At 48.2% G+C, this 22,757-nt stretch overlaps 1 protein-coding gene across 6 annotated transcripts in view; it reads left to right on the forward strand.

The window, feature by feature from the left end:
• LOC147106210 (fatty acyl-CoA reductase 1) overlaps window positions 1-22,757 on the forward strand; it is a 277,164-nt gene that overhangs the window by 76,176 nt on the left and 178,231 nt on the right. The gene's annotated exons all lie outside the window — the stretch shown is intronic.

The raw sequence follows: 22,757 nt of genomic DNA on the forward strand, positions 1-22,757 counted from the left end.
TATGCATTTCTGTTCATCTGCTCATTCGCACTGTTCATTTGCCCATTCCTAAGTACTAACCTGGGTGAAGTGCCAAGGACACCATAAAGGTTGAAAAGAGGAGGAAGCAGTAATTGGAAGAGACCAAGCTTGCGTTTTAAAAACCTGATGACTGTAGGAAGAAGATTATGGCCCTGAATGTTCTGACTTTCTGCCACCCCGCCGCCGTAACTTCATCGGAAGTACGCTGGAAGCGCCGCTTACATGTGTAAATGGGGTTTCCACAACCCCCCCCCCCCCCCACCCACCTTCTGGCAATGTTACGACGGCGCAGTGGCAGAAAGTTGGAAGAAATTCAGGGCCAAGGAATTCCGTGGCTTTGAGATCCTGAGAAGGAATAAATTACAGCAGGAGATGGTCTGATTACAACACAGTGAGAATTCAGGTCGGAGGAAGAGTATGTAGGATGGGGAATTTGCAATTTAGGAGAAACAACAGGATAAAGTTCAGAGTTGTATTATAAAAAAAATGCAAGACTTGAGACTGGAAATAAGAGAAGGATCACTTATTGGACAGCAAGCTTTTTCTTGTATTTCATCCAGGAGTGTGAGCAATTTTTATAAGTCTATCCAAATACAGGAGTAGAATTGAAGACTTGGATGAACTTGCGCTTTATAACTTTTATTACCTCAGCAACTCAGATACGTTGTATAAAGTTTTAAGTGTCCAAAATGATTTACTTTTCATGTAAAATACTGTCCTAGAATTGAGACAAGCACATCACAACTTTTTTTACTGACCAACCCTGGACACTCAAATGGGTCAGAACAGTTAAGGGTGCTATCCTTGATTATTACTTTTATATTTTAATTGCTGAACGTTGTTCATTCTTATTTTCCTAAAGATCTTACTGAGATACATCCAGTTATTGTAGTTAAAAGTAAAGTAGAATGCTGCAGAACAGTGTTTTCATTCTTAAACAGAAGTAACTTCACAGAGACAGAGGGGCAGAGTTTCCGCTTTGGGCACAATTGGCAATAGCGGCTCAAATTCCCCCCAAAATTGCAGCCATTTTGAAAAGTGCTTTTTCCCTCAGTTTCTGCTCAAACTCATTTGCATATCACCAAACGCAGAATCTGCCATGAACCAGCGCAATCGGGCAGTGTTTTAATACATAATATTTTTTTAAAATTTTGCTTTAAAACATTTCCTTCATATATTTAAAAGTGGTAATTTGGTGAAATTTGATTAAAACAGCTGAAAATAGATTTATCACAAAATATAAGCATTTTTAATCACAGTGTCACTCCACCACCTCTGAGTAACCCAATTTTAAATGACTGAAATTCACTTTTAAAAAACATATAAAACCATTTTCTAGTTGTATTGGGGTCCATTATTCAGTTTCTGAGTAAATTTGAACAAAAATCACATTTAAAAGCTTTTAAAACGTACTTTTTAGTGTCTTTGCCCCCAAAAGAACCAGCTTAATTTTTAAAGCCTTCCTGAAGGCCTGCGATCGAGCACCATTTGCGGAAACTCCCAATGATGATTAATTCACCCTGGGGGCGTGGCCAGTTGTGTGGGCGGGGGCTGCTTCCAGCGCGATGTTTTTAAAACTAGCGCAGAAAATCGGAGATACTTGGATTGTGCTGAACGCAAATTGCTCTTGAAATTCCGCGATCTTTTGCGCTGGTTACACTGAGTTAGGTCGAACTACAACCGAAAAAAAAAGCGCAATCGAGCGGAAACTCCAAGCCAGGTTCTTTTTCTATTACATTGATGACGATGTGGATCCTGCTTCTTGCTGTCACCCTGAACTAGAGAATATTATTAATTATACTTCCGATTTCCACCCCTCCCTCACCTTTATGTGGTCCAATTCTGACTTTTCCTTTCCTGAAATAGCTTCCACTTTCTTTTCGGCAGAGGAACTATATCAAAGGCTTTACTGAAATCTAAGTACACCACATCCACTGCCTTAACCCTATCAAGCTCCTTTGTCACACCATCAAAGAAAACCAGTAAATTAGATTGGCAAGACCTCCCCTTCATAAACCCATATTGGCTATCTTTTATGATATTATTATTTCTATCCAGTTCCCACAATGAACATCAAACTCACTGTGCGTGACACAGTTTCCTGGGTCACTTTTGCCACTTCTTTAAAAATAGGAGTAACATTGGCCTTCTCCAGTCCCTAGGCACCTCTCCAGTATTCAGTGATTTCTGGAAGATTTGTGCCTGAGTCCCTGCAATTTCCTTCTTTAGTTCCGTTAGGATCCTTAGATGCTTCTTATCCGGCCCCTGGGATTTATTTACCTTAAGTTTGCACAGCGACCATGCTGGTAGTAATCTGAATAGTGTCACAACTCACCTCTGCAGCACCCTCTTGTTCCCTTTCCAGGTCAAATAAGTTACCTGTCTCTTCCTTGGGAAAAACTGAGGCAAAAGAAAATGTACTTTTATAGCCTGTGTAGCATCAGTTGTCATGTCCTCACCTGATCGCACCTTCAGTGGTCCCACTCCATCCCTCATTTTTCCTTTTCTTTTAATATAACTTTAAAACATTTTATTATTATCCTTCACTTCTCTCGTCGTATTCAATTAAAAAAAACATTTTATACTCCTGGCACGTCTTTCAGTATTAAATCCATGTCAATTCTGTGCCATTTTCCTTCATGTCTTAAATGCCTTTTTTTCAACCTCAGAAACTCCTCATTTCCACCTGTCTATTGATGCTAGTAACAGCTGCAACTTATAATTTACCGTGACAGATATTAGTCAGGAGGACTTTGCAGGGTTGATTGGGCTGGGTGTGCCTTTGTCAGTCCAAATCCGATGCCTAGTTCGATGCCGAGTGGTCCGTCCGGTTTTATTCTTTTAATTTTTCATAGTGGTTTGGTACAACTGAGTGGCTTGCTAGGCCATTTCAGAGGGAAGTTAAGAGTCAACCACATTGCTGTGGGTCTGGAATGACATATAGGCCAGACCAGGTAAGGACGCAGATTTCCTTCCCTAAAGGACACTAGTGAAGCAGATGGGTTTTACGTAGTTTCATGGTCACCATTACTGATGCTAGCTTTTTATTTCAGATTTATTCACTGAATTCAAATGAACAAACCACCATAGTGGGATTTGAACTCAGGCCAGTGGATTACTAGTGCAGTAACATAACCACTATGCTACCTATACTTCAAAAGTATTTCATTGGCTGTAAAGTGCTTTGGGATGTCCTGGGATCATGAAAGACGTTATATAAATACAAGTTCTTTCTTTCTATCCTTCTTTCATTCCTTCTTTCTTTCTTTCTCACTTCCCTGGTGGCTCACTTGTTAAATATATCGTGCAATGTAGAAGTGACCAATACAGATCACGAAGGTGCCAGATTTGATCCTGGTTTGTGCTGAGTTAGCTAATCTTTAACAGGTGGCCGAGCCGATAGTACACGTTTTACGCTATTGCCCAAAGTCAAAATTACCCTCGCAGCGTTTAAGCGTACACTGAAAAATGGCAATTTGTGTGATGGCACCTGAGGAACTGTATCTCAGCACGGGTCACTGCTCTTAGGAAAGGAGAGGAGAGGTTGAAAAAAGACAAGGGAAATGTACAAAAGAAAAAATCAGGGTGGGATTAAACCTGTTGAAATGATGAAAGGACTGACATTTCTCAGAACTTTCATAGTGCAAATAGTAGTCAGCTAGCACGGGTATAGTACACCCCTGTGACATGCCCTATTTTCCATCAGAGACTGCGGGCCAGGTGTGCATTGGCAATGGTTCAATTTGACTTGTGCCAAGTGTCATTTTCTATTTGACGGAACAGGATTTTAACCTCTGCCAAAGCATTTTAAAATGCCACTCTTGAATAAGCTGATTGGAATTCTAGGATCCTGGCAGACTTTCTCCAACCCTGCCTAGCTTGATATCTCAGCAGAGGACCTAGAACCAGCATGAGGAAAACCAAGGCATAAATGTATACTGCTTTACAAAGAGCAAGTTAGAGCCCCACACTCTTCATTTGTGACTCTGCAGATGAATTCTAATGGAAGGATTGAAAAGCTGAACGTACTTTCACTGTGCCCAGTACAGGATGGTACAGGATGGTGGCAGATTTCCACAGGCCAGGTGTAGGCTTGTCTGAATGCCAACCGTGCAGCATTTTACTGGAGTCTCCAGAAATTCAGTTCTAGTTCCCCAAGATAAAGGCCTAGAAATCCGATGGCGTTGTACCTGATTTTCAGGCGTAAAATGAGCGGCAAACATCCAATATGGCGGGCCGCTCATTATGTGCCGGATGTCAGATGGAACGGGCTGGTCCGTAGGTATCCAGGACGCATGCCAGGAGTATTTAAATTGCTGATTAAACTATTTAAATAAGCGTCCTATGCTTGTTGTAGGACCCTTTTTTAATATTGGGCTGCCCCAGATCCTGTCTCGTCTCGTGATAAACTCGCCCAGCATCTCGCGGCAGTAACAGACAGGAACGACCCTTCAGCAGTGTTATTTAAAGGGTTCATCCACTCGAGACAGATTATTTGCTGGTTTGTCATTTGAGGCTGCTGGTGAACTTCTGGATGCTTTTTGGCCTGCTTTCTAACTTAGAAAACTGATTTCTGACTGCTGATAAGTTCTTGCTGGTGAAGACACATCCTCCATCCTACACTCTAAAGTTTGTGTGGTGCCAGTCTCTGAGCTGGTGATTGCTAGGGTCAGATTGACTGATGCTGCATCTTCAGGAAGGCTGGCCTCCTCTTCCTGAGGTGAACACAGGGGTGTCCACATTTCCAACAGCTGAAATGAAAGAGAGAGCCCAGGGTGAGCTTTTGATGTGAAGGGAGAGCAAAGAAAGAAGTGGCTGGTGAAAGCATCTGCAGTTTGTCATGCAGACTGTGTAGGGTGAGATATAAGTAAGAAGGGAAAAGAGAATAATGTGTGCGCAATGTCTCCGCCACCATTGCCTGTTGCCATGGGCATGAGTCTCCCCCTCTAATGATGGCCAGCATGTTTCCCTTAAGAGGGGAAAAGGTGTGCAGGTGGGCTCGGCAACCTCTTGTCTCAAATTGTGGGCTACCTTCCCCTGCAAGAAAGAAGAGATTGTCAGTGACATCCTTGTGAGGTGTTTACAGAATGTGTCTGTTATAGTTGAATAGCTCATCTGCACTGTTACATGTGAGGTTTGGGAAAGTGAGGGTTGCAATAATGGTGAACATAGAAGGTGCAGAGTGTAGAATATGAGGATGAGGAGGTGCAGCGAAGTGGGAGAGGGGAATACTGTGAGTAGTGAGGCTGGAGGTAGTGGGAGTCTAAGCAGAGAGTAAGAGCAATATTGTTACCCTGACAACTCTGGTGAGGTCATTAAACTTGTTCCTGCATTGCTGCTCATGGAATAGGTGGGTCAGTGGCAGTTTGTATAAGGAATTGGCTTAAGGACAGAAAACAGTGAGTTGTGGTAAATGGCTGTTTTTCAGACTGGAGGATGGTAGACAGTGGTGTTCCCCAATGGTCAGTGCTGGGGCCACTGCTTTTTTTGATATATACAAATGACCTGGATATTGGAATACCGAGTAGAATTTCTAAATTTGCCGATGACCCCAAACTTGGGGGTGTGGCAAACAGTGATGATGTTACCAATTGACTGCAACATAGAAAGGCGAGCAGAATGGGCAGACAAGTGGCAGATAGAATTTAATACAGAGAAATGTGAGGTGATGCATTTTGGCAGAAGGAACAGGGAGAGGCAATATACACTTAATGGCACAGTTTTAAAGAGTGTGCAGGGACAGAGGGACCTGGGAATTAATGTGCATAGGTCCCTGAAGGTGGCAGAACATATTGAGAGAGTGGTTAACCAAGCATATGGGATCTTGGGCTTCATAAGTAGAGGTATTGAGTACAAAAGTAGAGAAGTTATGCTGAACCTTTATAAAGTGCTGGTTAGGCCACAACTGGAGTATTGCGTCCAGTTCTGGTCACCACACTTTAGGAATGATGTGAAGGCCCTTGAGAGGGTGAAGAGGGGATTTACCAGAATGGTTCTGGGGATGGGGGATCTTAGTTACAAGGACCGGTTGGAGAAGCTGGGTTTGTTTTCATTAGAGCAAAGGAGGTTGAGGGGTGATTTGATAGAGGTGTACAAGAATATAATGGGTTTGGATAGGCTAGATGGGGAAAGGCTGTTCCCACTAGTTGATGGTGCAAGGACTAGGGGACACAGATTTAAGGTTTTGGGCAAGAGATACAGGGGGGATGTGAGGAAAAACTATTTTACACAGCGAGTGGTGATGACCTGGAATTTGCTGCCGACGGAAGTGGTGGAAGCGGAGACACTCAATGTTTTCAAGGGGAGACTGGATAGGCACTTGAGGGAAATAAACTTGCAGGGCTACGGGGATAGAGCGAGGGAATGGGACTGACTGGATTGCTCTACAGAGAGCCGGCACAGACTCGATGGGTCGAATGGCCTCCTTCTGTGCCGTTATGACTCTATGGGCAGGATTTTCATTGGGCCGTGGAGGCGGGATTGGAGGCGTGTGGGGGGTTAAAATCCCGAAATCGGGGGGCACGAACCCATCCCGCCCCCAACCCGCCTCCATGCCAGTTTCAAAGGAAGCAGGTACCCGACCCGCACTGGGACCCGCCTCCCCGAGGTGGGAAAGGGACTAGTGCCAATTAACTGCCTGTTAGCAGGTAGTTAACAGGCAGTTTTTAGCCTAATCCCTATTTTTATTGCTGAAATGTGGGATTACTGACGGCTCCAAACCACGCCAAGTTAGCGAGGTGGGCCGTCGGGCTGAAGGGCTTGGAGGGCTCGAGATGTCCGGTGTTCAGGTGAGTAATGGGTGCATGAGTGCAGAGGTAAGTGTGTTTGGTGTGTGTAAAGTGTTTAAAGAAGTTTAATTACCTTTACTTACCTTTACAGCCTTCCTTCCTTCAGGTCTCAGGAGTCCCTCATCTCACCAGCACAGAAAGCAGAATGGCTGCCAGCTGTCAGAAGTTCCAGCATTCTGCTTTCTGTTCCGGGGAGATCTCTAATTCATCCTGAGAGGAAGGAATTAACCTGGAGTGCAGATTGTCAGTGTTTGACAGCTTCAAACAGCTGTGAAACGCTGATATTTCATCTGTCAAAAGGTCTTGACAGATGAAATATCAATCTGTGACACCACCTGTTGCCGGGTGGCCCTTAATTGGCCTGCTGAGCCCGCTGGGCGAGCTCAACAAGGTCAATCAAGTCAGAATCGTGTGGGTTGGCTGGAACTCGATGGAGGCGGGACTACAACCCCGAAAGTTGTAGTCCCGCCTCCTACATGCCTCCTCAATGAAAATCCAGCCCTATGACTCTATGTGCTGGGTGCTAAACTCCTGGCATTCACTAGCTCTGCAAGCTCTTCCCATTGGTGGCGCAGATCTCCCTTCTTCTATCCACCGATTGTACCAGGGCCTCCAAGGCGGCATCTCAAAATCTGGGTGCCCTGTCGGTGTTCCTGCAGCCATTACTTTCTTCAGAAGTGTTCCTTTCTGTCTGCATCCAGAGCGCACCTCCCCTTTAAGTGGTGTTGGCTGCCTTTAAATGGCATCAGTGATTCCCGATTTCTGCCCCCTTCCCCCACCAAACAGATGTGCAGCCAATGAATACCACAGATAGCGCTGGCTGCACACCTGCTTTAATGATAATGAAGTCCCAACACCAATTTCACGTGCTGGCTGGGACCTGGCAAACAGGCGAATGAATCGTAAAGCCCGCCCATTTCATGACCGAAGACTTGCGTGATTGAATTTTCCGGCCAGCATCTCCATAATTATTCTGATCTTGTCACTTGTGCAAGATAAGCACAGGAAGTGAAAGATTACTCAGTATTGACATTGATGTTTGCTGGCGGTTACGTTTGTTCTCACTGTAGTATATTTAATATCCCCTTAGACAGAAACGCTTGGTGTAATTAGTTGAAGAGCTGTTTATGTGGGCAAACACGTGATTAATTGTCTCCACTGCGGGGGTGCGGGAGCAGCATCAGAGAATGACATCTGATGAAACTGACGTGACGTGATGTGACAGTCCACTTGCATAGCACAAGCTGCAGCCTACCTGAAATGACTCATAATATTTCTTATCAATTTTTTCTCTTTTCCATTTACAATGTATACAGAAGCATACTTGTGTAAAATGGGGTGTATTACTTCTCAATAAAATCATCTTTACCTGTTAAGTGACTCCATTGAAACTCTGCTTTGGGTGTTTTGAATAATAATGGAAGATGTGAACACTGTTAAGACTCAAATAGAATAGCTCTGAAATTGCATTTTATATACCTTTCAAAAAGTACTCTGGGGTTATCTTACTGGATCGTAAGACACTTGTGGGGTTTGGATAACTTTGTAAATGACTGAGCTTTGATCTGACTGTGTATGGCATCCTAAAGCCCATCAGTGACATATTCTTTGTCATTGTTCTGCTTTTTCTTCTATTTACTGATTCTGTTCCCTCCCTACTCAGGCCCCTCAATGTAATCCCGTATTCATTGACCAAGGTAGCTTGCACACAACCTCGCACCAATGCATCTGCCAAGGCTTCTCGTGAATGTGTCTTGAGGAGGTGTATGAGAGTGGCACACATTAACATAACAGTTAACTTTCATTCCTTGCCTCCTTACCTTTGGGGAGCATAACCCTCTAACCCTCCACCACCCACCCCCACCGCACCCCACTACCTTGCTCTTGGCCAGCTGAAATTAAGAACTCTGCTCATGGGAGAGCTGTGGCACACCCAATCTCACACCCAACCCGTATGTAGCACAACACATTTGTATACCCAATGGATTAGATCAGTGTTTCTCAAACTGGAGTCCGTGGACCCGTGGGTGTCCGTAGAGACTTTCCAGGAGGTCCACGGCCTGTCTGCTCTCTGCAACCCTGCCTCGTAGCAACCCGTGCCGCCGGGGCCATAGTTTTACTCAAGCTCCGGGAGCAGCTCAGTCCCACGCTCTGCGCCTTGTTGTTAGTGAGACTGTGGAAGAGGAGCTGCGGCTGCATCTTTGGCCTGCGAGCTGGGGTCAGGGGATGGTGACTGGGAGTTTGAACCGAGCTGAGCCACTGGTGGGGGGGGGGGGGCGGGGTCAGTGAATGGCCACTGGGCTGGGCCACACCCGGGAGACAGCTCTTCTCCTACCCTCCCCTTCCCCAGAATCAGGGTTCTTGAGTCGCTGCCACCCCGGTTGTGGTGGGGTTTCACCAGCTCCCCTGGGTTACTCATACCTTGCTGGGTCGCAGCCTCCTCCAAGGTTTGCCGGCGGCCGATCCACGGGCTCCTTTAGCCGTCGGCTGATTTTATTTGGTTTAAGGCCGGACGCTGAGTTGTGAGGGATCAAAGGGCGGAGGGGTGGCGTGCGTTGGGAGTTCCATTATTGAGGGAGCACACACCGGGAGTTCCATTATTGGGGGAGGCACACACCGGGAGTTCCATTATTGGGGGAGGCACACACCGGGAGTTCCATTATTGGGGGGGGGCACACACCGGGAGTTCCATTATTGGGGGAGCACACACCGGGAGTTCCATTATTGGGGGGGGCACACCGGGAGTTCCATTATTGGGGGAGGCACACACCGGGAGTTCCATTATTGGGGGGGCACACACCGGGAGTTCCATTATTGGGGGGGGGCACACACCGGGAGTTCCATTATTGGGGGGGGCATACACCGGGAGTTCCATTATTGGGGGGGGCACACACCGGGATTTCCTTTCTTGGGGGACTCACACACCGGGAGTTCCATTATTGGGGGAGCACACACCGGGAGTTCCATTATTGGGGGGGGCACACACCGGGAGTTCCATTATTGGGGGGGCACACACCGGGATTTCCTTTATTGGGGGGGGCACACACCGGGAGTTCCATTATTGGGGGGGGCATACACCGGGAGGTCCATTATTGGGGGAGCACACACCGGGAGTTCCATTATTGGGGGGGCACACACCGGGAGTTCCATTATTGGGGGGGCACACACCGGGATTTCCTTTATTGGCGGGGCACACACCGGGAGTTCCATTATTGGGGGAGCACACACCGGGAGTTCCATTATTGGGGGGGGCACACACCGGGAGTTCCATTATTGGGGGGGGCATACACCGGGAGTTCCATTATTGGGGGGGCACTCACCGGGAGTTCCTTTATTGGGGGACACACACACCGGGAGTTCCAATATTGGGGGGGGCACACACCGGGAGTTCCATTATTGGGGGGGGGCACACACCGGGAGTTCCATTATTGGGGGGGGCACACACCGGGAGTTCCATTATTGGGGGGGGCACACACCGGGAGTTCCATTATTGGGGGGACACACCGGGAGTTCCATTATTGGGGGGGGCACACACCGGGAGTTCCATTATTGTGGGGGGCACACACTGGGAGTTCCATTATTGGGGGGGCACACACCGGGAGTTCCATTATTGGGGGGACACACCGGGAGTTCCATTATTGGGGGGGGCACACACCGGGAGTTCCATTATTGTGGGGGGCACACACTGGGAGTTCCATTATTGGGGGGGGCACACACCGAGAGTTCCATTATTGGGGGGGGGCACACACCGGGAGTTCCATTATTGGGGGGGGCACACACCGGGAGTTCCATTATTGGGGGGACACACCGGGAGTTCCATTATTGGGGGGGGCACACACCGGGAGTTCCATTATTGTGGGGGGCACACACTGGGAGTTCCATTATTGGGGGGGGGCACACACCGGAAGTTCCATTATTGGGGGACACACACCGAGAGTTCCATTATTGGGGGGGGCACACACCGGGAGTTCCATTATTGGCGGGGCACACACCGGGAGTTCCATTATTGGGGGGGTCACACACCGGGAGTTCCATTATTGGGGGGCACACACCGGGAGTTCCATTATTGGGGGGGCACACACTGGGAGTCCCATTATTGGGGGGGGCACACACCGGGAGTTCCATTACTGGGGGGCACACACCGGGAGTTCCATTATTGGGGGGGCACACACCGGGAGTTCCATTATTGGGGGGGGCACACACCGGGAGTTCCAATATTGGGGGGCACACACCGGCAGTTCCATTATTCGGGGGGGGCACACCGGGAGTTCCATTATTGGGGGGCACACACCGGCAGTTCCATTATTGGGGGACACACAGGGAGTTCCATTATTGGGGGGGCACACTGGGAGTTCCATTATTGGCGGGGCACACACCGGGAGTTCCATTATTGGCGGGGCACACACCGAGAGTTCCATTATTTGGGGGGCACACCGGGAGTTCCATTATTGTGGGGGCAGACACCGGGAGTTCCATTATTGGTGGGGGGACACACCGGGAGTTACATTATTGGGGGGACACACATCGGGAGTTCCATTATTGGGGGACGCGCACCGGGAGTTCCATTATTGGGGGGGCACACACCGGGAGTTCCATTATTGGGGGGGGCACACACCGGGTGTTCCATTATTGGGGGACGCACACCGGGAGTTCCATTATTTCGGGGGGGCACACACCGGGAGTGCCATTATTGGGGGGGGCACACGCCGGGAGTTCCATTATTCGGGGGGGGGCACACACCGGGAGTTCCATTATTGGGGGGGGGGGCACGCACTGGGAGTTCCATTATTGGGGGGGGGGCACACACCGGGAGTTCCATTATTGGGGGGACACACCGGGAGTTCCATTATTGGGAACACACACACCGGGAGTTCCATTATTGGGGGGACACACACCGGGAGTTCCATTATTCGGGGGGGCACACCGGGAGTTCCATTATTGGGGGGGGGCACACACCGGGAGTTCCATTATTGGGGTGTGGCACACACCGGGAGTTCCATTATTGGGGGGCACATGCCGGGAGTTCCATTATTGTGGGGGACACACACCGGGAGTTCCATTATTGGGGTGTGGCACACACCGGGAGTTCCATTATTGGGGGGGCACACACCGGGAGTTCCATTATTGGGGGGGCACACACCGGGAGTTCCATTATTGGCGGGGCACACACCGGGAGTTCCATTATTGGGGGGGCACACACCGGGAGTTCCATTATTGGGGGGGCACACACCGGGAGTTCCATTATTGGGGGGGCACACACTGGGAGTCCCATTATTGGGGGGGCACACACCGGGAGTTCCATTACTGGGGGGCACACACCGGGAGTTCCATTATTGGGGGGGCACACACCGGGGGTTCCATTATTGGGGGGGGCACACACCGGGAGTTCCATTATTGGGGGGGCACACACCGGGAGTTCCATTATTGGGGGGGCACACACCGGGAGTTCCATTATTGGGGACACACACACCGGGATTTCCATTATTGGGGGAGGCACACCGGGAGTTCCATTATTGAGGGGGCACACACCGGGAGTTCCATTATTGGGGGGGGCACACACCGGGAGTTCCATTATTGGGGGACGCACACCGGGAGTTCCATTATTGGGGGGGGGCACACACCGGGAGTTCCATTATTGGGGGGGGCACACACCGGGAGTTCCATTATTGGGGGGGCACACACCGGGAGTTCCATTATTGGGGGTCACACACCGGCAGTTCCATTATTGGGGGGGGCACACACTGGCAGTTCCATTATTGGGGGGGAACACACCGGGAGTTCCATTATTCGGCGGGGGGCACACACCGGGAGTTCCATTATTGGGGGGCCACACACCGGGAGTTGCATTATTGGGGGGGTGCACACACCGGGAGTTCAATTATTGGGGGGGGGGGCACACACCGGGAGTTCCATTATTGGGGGGGCACACACCGGGAGTTCCATTATTGGGGGGTGCACACACCGGGAGTTCCATTATTGGGGGACACACACCGGGAGTTCCATTATTGCGTGGACACACTGGGAGTTCCATTATTGAGGGAACACACTCCGGGAGTTCCATTATTGGGGGGCACACACCGGGAGTTCCAGTATTGGGGGGCACACACCGGGAGTTCCATTATTGGCGGGGCGCACACCGGGAGTTCCATTATTGGGGGGCACACACCGCGAGTTCCATTATTGGCGGGGCGCACACCGGGAGTTCCATTATTGAGGGAACACACTCCGGGAGTTCCATTATTGGGGGACACACACCGAGAGTTCCAGTATTGGGGGGCACACACCGGGAGTTCCATTATTGCGGGGGACACACACCAGGAGTTCCATTATTGGGGGGGGCACACACCGGGAGTTCCATTATTGGGGGGCACACACCGGGAGTTCCATTGTTGGGGGGCACACACCGGGAGTTCCATTATTGGGGGGGCTCACACAGGGAGTTCCATTATTGGGGGGGCACACACCGGGAGTTCCATTATTGAGGGGGGGCACACACCGGGAGTTCCATTAATGGGGCGGCACACACCGGGAGTTCCATTATTGGGGGGGCACACACCGGGAGTTCCATTATTGGGGGGGCACACACCGGGAGTTCCTTATTGGGGGGACACATACCGGGAGTTCCATTATTGGGGGGCACACACCGGGAGTTCCATTATTGGGGGGGCACACACAGCGGGAGTTCCATTATTGCGGGGGGCACACACCGTGAGTTCCACTATTGAGGGGGACACACACCGGGAGTTCCATTATTTGGGAGGGGGCACACACCGGGAGTACCATTATTGGGGGGGGCACACACCGGGAGTTCCATTATTGGGGCACACACACCGGGAGTTCCATTATTTTGGGGGGCACACACCGGGAGTTCCATTATTGGGGCACACACACTGGGAGTTCCATTATTGTGGGGGGCACACCGGGAGTTCCATTATTCGGGGGGCTCACACCGGGAGTTCCATTATTGTGGGGGGCACACACCGGGAGTTCCATTATTGGGGGGCTCACACTGGGAGTTCCATTATTCGGGGGGGCACACACCGGGAGTTCCATTATTTGGGGGGGGGGCACACACTGGGAGTTCCATTATTGGCGGGCACACACCGGGAGTTCCATTATTGGGGGCACACACCGGGAGTTCCATTATTTGGGGGGGACACACACCGGAAGTTCCATTATTGGGGGGCGGGCACACACCAGGAGTTCCATTATTGGGGGGGGACAGACAGCGGGAGTTCCATTATTGGGGGGGCACACACCGGGAGTTCCATTATTCGGGGGGGCACACACGGGGAGTTCCATTATTCGGGGGGGCACACACCGGGAGTTCCATTTTTGGGGGCCACACACCGGGAGTTCCATTATTGCGGGGGGGGCACACACCGGGAATTCCATTATTTGGGGGGGCACACACCGGGAGTTCCATTATTGGGGGGGGCACACACTGGGAGTTCCATTATTGGGGGGCACACCGGGAGTTCCATTATTGGGGGACACTCACCGGGAGTTCCATTATTGGGGGGGGCACACACCGGGAATTCCATTATTGGGGGACACACACCGGGAGTTCCATTATTGGGGGGGGTACACACCGGGAGTTCCATTATTCGGGGGGGCACACACCGGGAGTTCCATTATTGGGGGGGCGCACCGGGAGTTCCATTATTGGGGGGCACTCACCGAGACTTCCATTATTGGGGGGCACTCACCGGGAGTTCCATTATTGGGGGGGGCACACGCCGGGAATTCCATTATTGGGGGGGGCACACACTGGGAGTTCCATTATTGGGGGGGCACTCACCAGGAGTTCCATTATTGGGGGGGGCACTCACCGGGACTTCCATTATTGCGGGGGGCACACACCGTGAGTTCCATTATTGGGGGGACACTCACCGGGAGTTCCATTATTGGGGGGGACACACACCGGGAGTTCCATTATTTCGGGGGACACACACCGGGAGTTCCATTATTGGGGGGGACACTCACCGGGAGTTCCATTATTGGGGGGGACACACACCGGGAGTTCCATTATTGGGGGCGGGGTGCACACACCGGGAGTTCCATTATTGGGGGGGGCACACACCGGGAGTTCCATTATTGGGGGGGATACTCACCGGGAGTTCCATTATTGGGAGGGACACACACCGGGAGTTCCATTATTGGGGGGCACACACCGGGAGTTCCATTATTGAGGTGGGGGGGCACACACCGGGAGTTCCATTATTGGGGGGGCACACACCAGGAGTTCCATTATTGGGGGGGCACACACCGGGAGTTCCATTATTGGGGGGGACACTCACTGGGAGTTCCATTATTGGGGGACACACACAGCGGGAGTTCCATTATTGGGGGGGTTGCGTGCCATAGGTTCCAATATTGTGGTGGGGTGGGGGCGGTGCGCTCCAGGGTCTCCTCTGTTGTTGAGGGGGGCTCGCGCTCGGGCTTTGTAACCCGCCATTTTTTGTGCGCACACGGTGCCCCTTTGATGGGCTGTGGGTCCGGGTCTGTACTTTGTGCATGTGCTGTGCTCTGGATTTGAGCGAGATCCTTTCTCCTGAGTGTGGAGGCTGTAGCAGGTGGTGAATGAACTAAGCTGCTCTTTGCCAAGAGTCAGCCTGATTTGTGAAACTGTTCAATAGTTTCAGTGATCGTAGGATCAGGTAATTTCAAGCCTGCCCCCTCTTTATAAAACTGACACTGATTCAGTTCTTGCGAATTATTCTCAACGGCTGGGCCCGCCTCCTCACAGAGGCCCACAGCTCTCACTCCCTTTGCAACGAGCGCTCCCTGCCGGTCAAGTGACCCTATGCCATCCTCCCGACACGTGTTCAGAGCGGTTGCGGGGCCCTTCAAACACGTGCCTGAACACGTTCACGCAAACACGTCCAATCCCACAGTGCAGCTGTTACAGAACATGCCAGTGGGACAGTGTGGCAGTGAGTCATGCTTCCAGCAGCATTCCAGACTGTGAATGGGTGCTCGTGCCCTCGTGCTCACCAGCCTGCTGATGGCTTTAAAAATTGTCCAGCACTAATGGCTAATAGTGGCCATCTGTTGCTGCGGAGTGCCTAGAATGAGTGTGAAAAGCAGGCACACCCATCTCACTGATATCTGTAAGTAAGCAACTGTTTTCTTAAAGCAATATTAAAACACTCTTTACATGCAGCACTTCTATATTATGAGTATTATATTAGTATTATAATTTAGATGGGGGGTCTGTGATTACTAATCAATTTGAAAAGGGGTCTTTCAACCAAAAAGCTTGAGAACCACTGGGTTGGATCGCCATTTTGCAACATAGTATTTCCTATACTTAAAGTAATTGTAATTCCAGTGTATCACCAACAAAAATAGCACCTTTGAGATTATAATTAATGTACCATTGCTCCTTTAGGGAAAGAATTTGTGCCATTACACACGCACCAGATGACATCCATTTCATCCGTTCTGGACCATGATGTGCAGACATAATCAGTCCCCATGCTAATCTCGTGTGTTCTATCTTTATTTTTATATATTTCCATTATAAATTCTCATGTCCACAATTATAATGAAAACTGCCTATGTAACCTTGTCACGCTATAATTACGCCCTCCCTAGCGGTGGAAAAAGTTGACAGAAAAACTGTAACAAACACGTGGCAACAGGTTGTCAAGTGGTGCAGACAGGAAGTGTACTCGGATGTACAATTTTTAATATTATAGATACAGTTCTAGGTGAAACTCAGTCCTGATGGAGTTGTTATGATTTCATACAGCCCATAAATTTCAGTCAGTATTACAAATAGAAGAGGCAAGAACTCTAGTATTTTTTCTTGCAGCGAGCTGGGCAAAAGCTACACAGACTGGCTTTGTATTGGGAAAAGCCTCGTTTGTCATCTTCACACTGCTGCTGGTTGCTGCTCTGTTTCCCCGGTACCAGTTAGTGGCCATGGGTGTTGACCGAACCTTAGCCTTATTGTACCGTTAGTGACAGTGACAACCACTAAGCTTTCTCAGCAGCTAAATGCCTTTTTAAAAATTGCAATTTTTTTACATTAGTAATCCAAGAAGAACCTGAAATTCTTTTTATTTGATATCTTCTGCACCATTAACATAAAAATAAATGAAGTGTTGAATATTTCATTTCTTTTATGTCAATTCTTCCAATAAAAAGGTTCAAATTTATTGGCAGCTGTTGTGTTAAAGCTCTTACATTGCTGATACAGGAAACTTTCGATTTACCGGCACCTAAATAACCGGAAATCTCGGTTAACCGGCAAAATTCAGGAGTAAGTTCAGGTAAGTTTTATTTCATATTCTACTTGCCTTCCTCTATCTGTTGCTGTGCAAGGGTGTGGCTGCAGCTGTTGCTAAGCTACAGAGATGCTTGGAACTTGTGGCCATTGTTCTACAGTTGTTGCTAAGCAACAGGGTTTGTTGCTTTATACGGAGCTGTCAGCTCTCCGTATCTTTTACTATAGCGTTCGGTTATCCGGAATTTTTGATGAACCGGCACCATGTCGGTCCCGTTGGTGCCGGGTAAAAAAAAGTTTCCTGTACCTGGATTCAAACTGTTACAAATCAAACCGACGCAAGACTTATTTCCCTGTGCCAGACAGTTTGGAGCGTTCAGGGAAGGCGGGTTAAACAATGCCTGTTTTATTTTAATCAAGCATTTGTACTGGATGTTTATCCCTTTCTAATGTGGCAGATTTTTTGACAGCTTTTATACAGTAAAATTCCACAATCTTCCCCTCCAGCTAAGGACCCTGTTCTTAGAAAAATGTTTGTTGTGTTGTGCTCATTATTCCCAGGCTTCACAGGAACATTTAATACGAATCTTAAAAGAAGATGCCTTAACATCCAAGGTGCAGGGTTGAGTTATGCTACTTTGTGTTAATAGTGTGGATAACATTGGCAGGGCAGTAGGGTAGTCTGGCAGTATGTTTCATAGTGTCATGGTTTATCCATGATTCCCCCAGCAGAGTGATTCTTGATCCACGATTGGGGTTACCAGGAAAGGGACAAGGGAATGAACAAAGACTTAATATCTGCCGCACAGAAGGCATGGCCAACAAATTATGTCAAAAATTGGTAAATAAAGAGTTAATTAACGAGCATCCAGGACTACTGGAGTTGATTATTGAAAAGACTGGCCCGTGAGCCTTGGTTCATTTATAATTTTTTTCAGTGAGGCATGAATAAGCCCTTTCCTTCACCCACCCTTACCCTCCATTTTGAGGATAGGACAGATTTGTATATAAGACGGGATCAATGTAAACAATGGATAATTTGTAATATTTTTCACATTTTGACCACTAGAGGCTGCTACAACATTCCCTTGCTCTTTGGGCATCGTCCTGTGCCAGGAAATGTGTTTTGTGACAATCAGTACATAGACAGGACACAAATAGTTTGTCCCTGAATGAAGTGAGCATTGTGCAGTGAGCAGAATGTGGACCAGAGTGAACTCTGTTCAGCTTCTGTTTAGCTGAGTGTTGACTGAAATCAGCTCTACATTCAGTCATTGTCTGACTGATCATGATAAATGAAGATCAGCAGATTAATCTTATTACTAAGAGTTTGTTGAGGTCATTTGCTGTGAATGTTTTTTATTGAAACTTTTTGAATTTTAAATCAGAATCCAATTTATGGTGTAGGAGCACTCTCAGAGCTAGTAATGTTTACATCTTTTATTCTCCAAGTACCCACACCAAATATAATTACAAACGTTACCTTTATACACTGACAGTGCGGCTAGAACTCTGCTTTCTTATTTTAAAAAAAAGGAAGCTATGAATCCTGCTCTGAAACCATGTTTACACAATAAGTGGTCCAATCCAGACATAATGATCCCGATCTTGACAGCGGCAGGTTGCATGGGCGGAGTTCAGACGGGAAACCCGGATGTCCCAGTTTCCCCGCATGTTTTTTGCATTTTTTGTGTATTTTTCGTTTGCTAGAATCCCTGCCACTGGCATCTGTGATGCTGGGGACCTCAGGAGGAGGCCGAGATGGATCATCCACTCGGCACTTCTGGCTGAAGATAGCTGCAAATGCTTCAGCCTTGTCTTTTGCACTCACGTGCTGGGCTCCACCATCATTGAGGATGGGGATATTTTTGGAGCCTCCCCCTCCTGTTAACTGTTTAATTGTCCACCACCACTCACGACTGGATGTGGCAGGACTGCAGAGCTTTGATTTGATCCGATGGTTGTGAGATCGCTTAACTCTGTCTATCGCATGTTGCTTCCATTGTTTGGCATGCAAGTAGTCCTGTATTGTAGCCTCACCAGGTTGACACCTAATTTTTCGGTATGCCTGGTGCTGTTCCCGGCATGCTCTCCTGCACTCTTCGTTAAACCTAGGTTGATCTCCCGGCTTGATGGTAATGGTAGAGTGAGGGATATGCCGGGCCATGAGGTTACAGATTGTGGTTGAATACTGACTTGGACCTGTATCGCCATTCCTTCACTGTCGCTGGGCCAAAATCCTGGAACTCCCTTCCCAACAGCATTGTGGGTGTACCTACACCATATGAACTGCAGCGGTTCAAGAAGGCGGCTCACCACCATCTTCTCAAGGGCAATTAGGGATGGGCACTAAATGCAGGCCTAGCCAGCGACACCCACATCCCATCAATGAATAATAAAAAAATTAAAAAATGGCAGGGCCTCTTTTAAATAATCTGATGCAGACTCCCGCCCGACAGCTGGACAAATTGACAGCTTGGCCGGTGGGTGGGAGCACAAACAATCAGCAGGAGGCCGCAGCTGGGGAGCGAGTACAGTACAGAGGCTTCAGGCTGCCATTGGAGTGTGGGGGTGGGGGGGCAGGTGGGGGTAGGGGAGAGTGAACATTGGGGCAGCGACTGGGAGAGGGGCGGCGGGAAGGAGAACATCAGCGCCACAATCCGGGTTGGGGGAGGCCGAAGGCTACCCTGTGAGGTCTGGGGGCAGCACTTCCGCTCTTCCTGGCCCACAAGAAGGGCTAAATGGAGCAGTTCTTTAGCACTCACCTTAGCCTCCCGCCTCAGATCTGCTGCAGGGCAGCTGAAACTCGAGCCTCCCCCTCACTCACAGCTAAATTTAAGTCATGGCGTCAGTTATGTCATCAGGCAAGGGAACGGTAGCATAGTGGTTATGTTACTGGACTAGTAATCCAGAGGCCTGGACTAATAATCTGTGAGACGTGAGTTCAAATCTCACCACGGCAGCTGGGGAATTTAAATTCAGTTAATTAAATAAATCTGGAATGAAAAGCTAGTATTAGTAATGGTGACCATGAACACTACCAGATTGTCATAAAAACCCATCTGGTTCACTAATGTCCTTTAGGGAAGGAAATCTGCTGTCCTTACCTGGTCTGGTCTATATGTGAGACCAGACCCACAGCAATGTGGTTGACACTCAGTTGTAACAAACCGCTACAAGAAACAATAATAAGAATAAGACCGGACGGATCATCTGGCATCGACCTCGGCCTTGGCTTTGGACACGACAAAGGCCCTCCCTAATAGCACTGTGGGAGTACTTTCACCACGTGGACTGCAGTGGTTCAAGAAGGTGGCTCACCACCACCTTCTCGAGGGCAATTAGGGATGGGCAATAAATGCTGGGCTTGCCAGTGGCGCCCACATCTCAGGAGCGAATAAAAAAAAGGCTGTGCCTTTGGAATGTTAATTAGGCCCCCGCCTGCCTTTTGCGAGAGCATTGTCAATGGCCTGATTTGTCTTTGTTAAAGTTAAACAGGCGGGAATGGGTTGCTCGATCCCGATATTTTAACCCCTCCCCCCCCCAACCCTCACCCATCCATTGGCGGGGTGGGGGGGGGGGGGTGGCAGTGAGTGGGTGTTAAAATTAAAGCCTTGGGTCACATGTTATGTGGTCAGACATGCTGGTTTAAGTGTGGTATCACACCAAGACTTGCATGGTGTCCTTTCTACACACAATACATATGATTTAATAAATGTCAATTTATTGAGATAAGTTAATCATGCATCTTGATTATTTTGTTGTTCCATTGTCAACTATATTTAGTTATACTGCTTCTCAGATCACCACATAATGCACATATATTTTGTCGAAATACTCCCATTTGTCCATCTTCACTTCTCTCCAACTTCTCTCTTCGCCAAGCCCACATCTTGTTACTCCTTTCCTTCCCAGCCCTTCCACTGTCTGTCTGACTACTGTCTGTCCCAACCTGACCACCTCTTCATCACAATCCCCCCACCCAGCCTGATCCTGTCATTACCTTTACCACACCTTTACCACACAGGGTATCCTTCTGTCTCACTATCTTACACCACTGCCCCCGCTGCCCCCACACCCCAGACTAAGCCTCCGTCTGTTACTATTTTATCTTCCAGTCTGCTTGCTTAATTGTCAGCTTGGCTCATTTGGTAGCACTTCTGCCTCTCAGTCAGAAGGCCATGGGTTCAACAATCACTTCAGATACCCAGGCTGACACTTCAGTGCAGCACTGAAGGAGCTGCTGCATTTTTGAAGATGCTATCTTTTAGACCAGATATTAAGGTGAGACTCTGTTCAGGTGGACATAATATCCCATGGCACTATTTGAAGTATTCTGGCCAGCAGTCATCCTTCACCAACATCAACAGATTAACTAGTAATTTTTGCTGTATGCGGCTGCCTGCCTGCCAAGTTTGCCTACGTAACGAAAGTGACAACACTTCAAAAGTAATTCATTGTTGTAAAGCGCTTTGAGATCATCCTGAGGACATGCTATATAAAGACAAGTTTTCTTATTTTCTTTCTTCTTATCTCAGCTGTCAAAACACAGAAATGAATGATGCTGAATGCAGCCCTTAAGGGACAGAAGGGTTTTTAAACCAGCATCAAACCTTGTGATGCCTGAAATGGGGCAGAAGAATTTATGAGCAGAGAGCTCCGAAGTCACACAACAGTGAAGTGTGGTGTGAAGCGCCTTGAGATGTTTTACTATGTTAGAGATGCTATATAAATACAAGTTGTTGTTGTTATACACAGGGCAGTTAACAACAGTGCACTGCTGGGTTTATTTTTTTGAGTGTTAAAGATTGTACTGTTGAATTGAGGTATTTTGTCACAAGTAAAAGAAGCCAATAGCAATTTGGTACACCTTTTAAAAAGTGAAATTTTATTTATTAATTTTCTATTCAGGATCAGTTTTTGTTGCGTGCTAGATGTTAAATTGTTGTCTGTGTAGCATGTGAAGTGCACAGTGCAAGACAGAAGCAGTGGGGGTAATTTTAACTTTGGACGATGGTCTAAAATGGGTGATAATCCAATTAGCCGCCCAGTTTACACCCATCCGATTTTCCCTTCTATTGAAGTTAATGGAAGGGAAAATCAGACATATTGTATAATGCGCGGTGAGTTCAATATCACCCATTTTACACCATCACCGAAAATCAAAATGACCCCCAGTGAGTGGTATACTGAACTAGGTGTAATATTGAAACTGTACTTGCTGAGAGCAGTCAGTGGTAGAAATTTTGAAACTAGCAGTGATGGATATAAAATTAGGGACCTCTTGATATCACTCTGTAACATCTCTCTCTAAACCACAATTATTTAATGTCTGCAGTATATGAATTTACCTCTGTAGTAAAATGTTTATTATACTAATCACCTGTTCTCTTCAGTTTTTAGGGGGCTTCATTAGTCAGCATTTTACTGTCTCAATAATGTTGCTGCAGTGAATTGAAGTGATTATTATATAATGTGTCTGATTTCCAATTTGTTTAAATTCTTGTAGGTATATGTAGCACTTTGATAGTTAACATCTGTCACTCTGTCATATAACTCTTGAATCCTTCCCGGACACAAAGATTACATTTGTAGTTACAAGGCAGCTTCAGTTCAGTGGGGTATTTAATTAGTTGAGGCAATCCCTCAACTATGGGGTTTGCACATCATTAGTAACACAGTTACCTTCTTGCCACAGACGAGTAATGCAAAGT

This window comes from Somniosus microcephalus, chromosome 16 (assembly GCF_052327205.1).
Source record: "Somniosus microcephalus isolate GS21.2 chromosome 16, FLI_Smic_1.0, whole genome shotgun sequence".
NCBI classification, from domain to species: domain Eukaryota; kingdom Metazoa; phylum Chordata; class Chondrichthyes; order Squaliformes; family Somniosidae; genus Somniosus; species Somniosus microcephalus.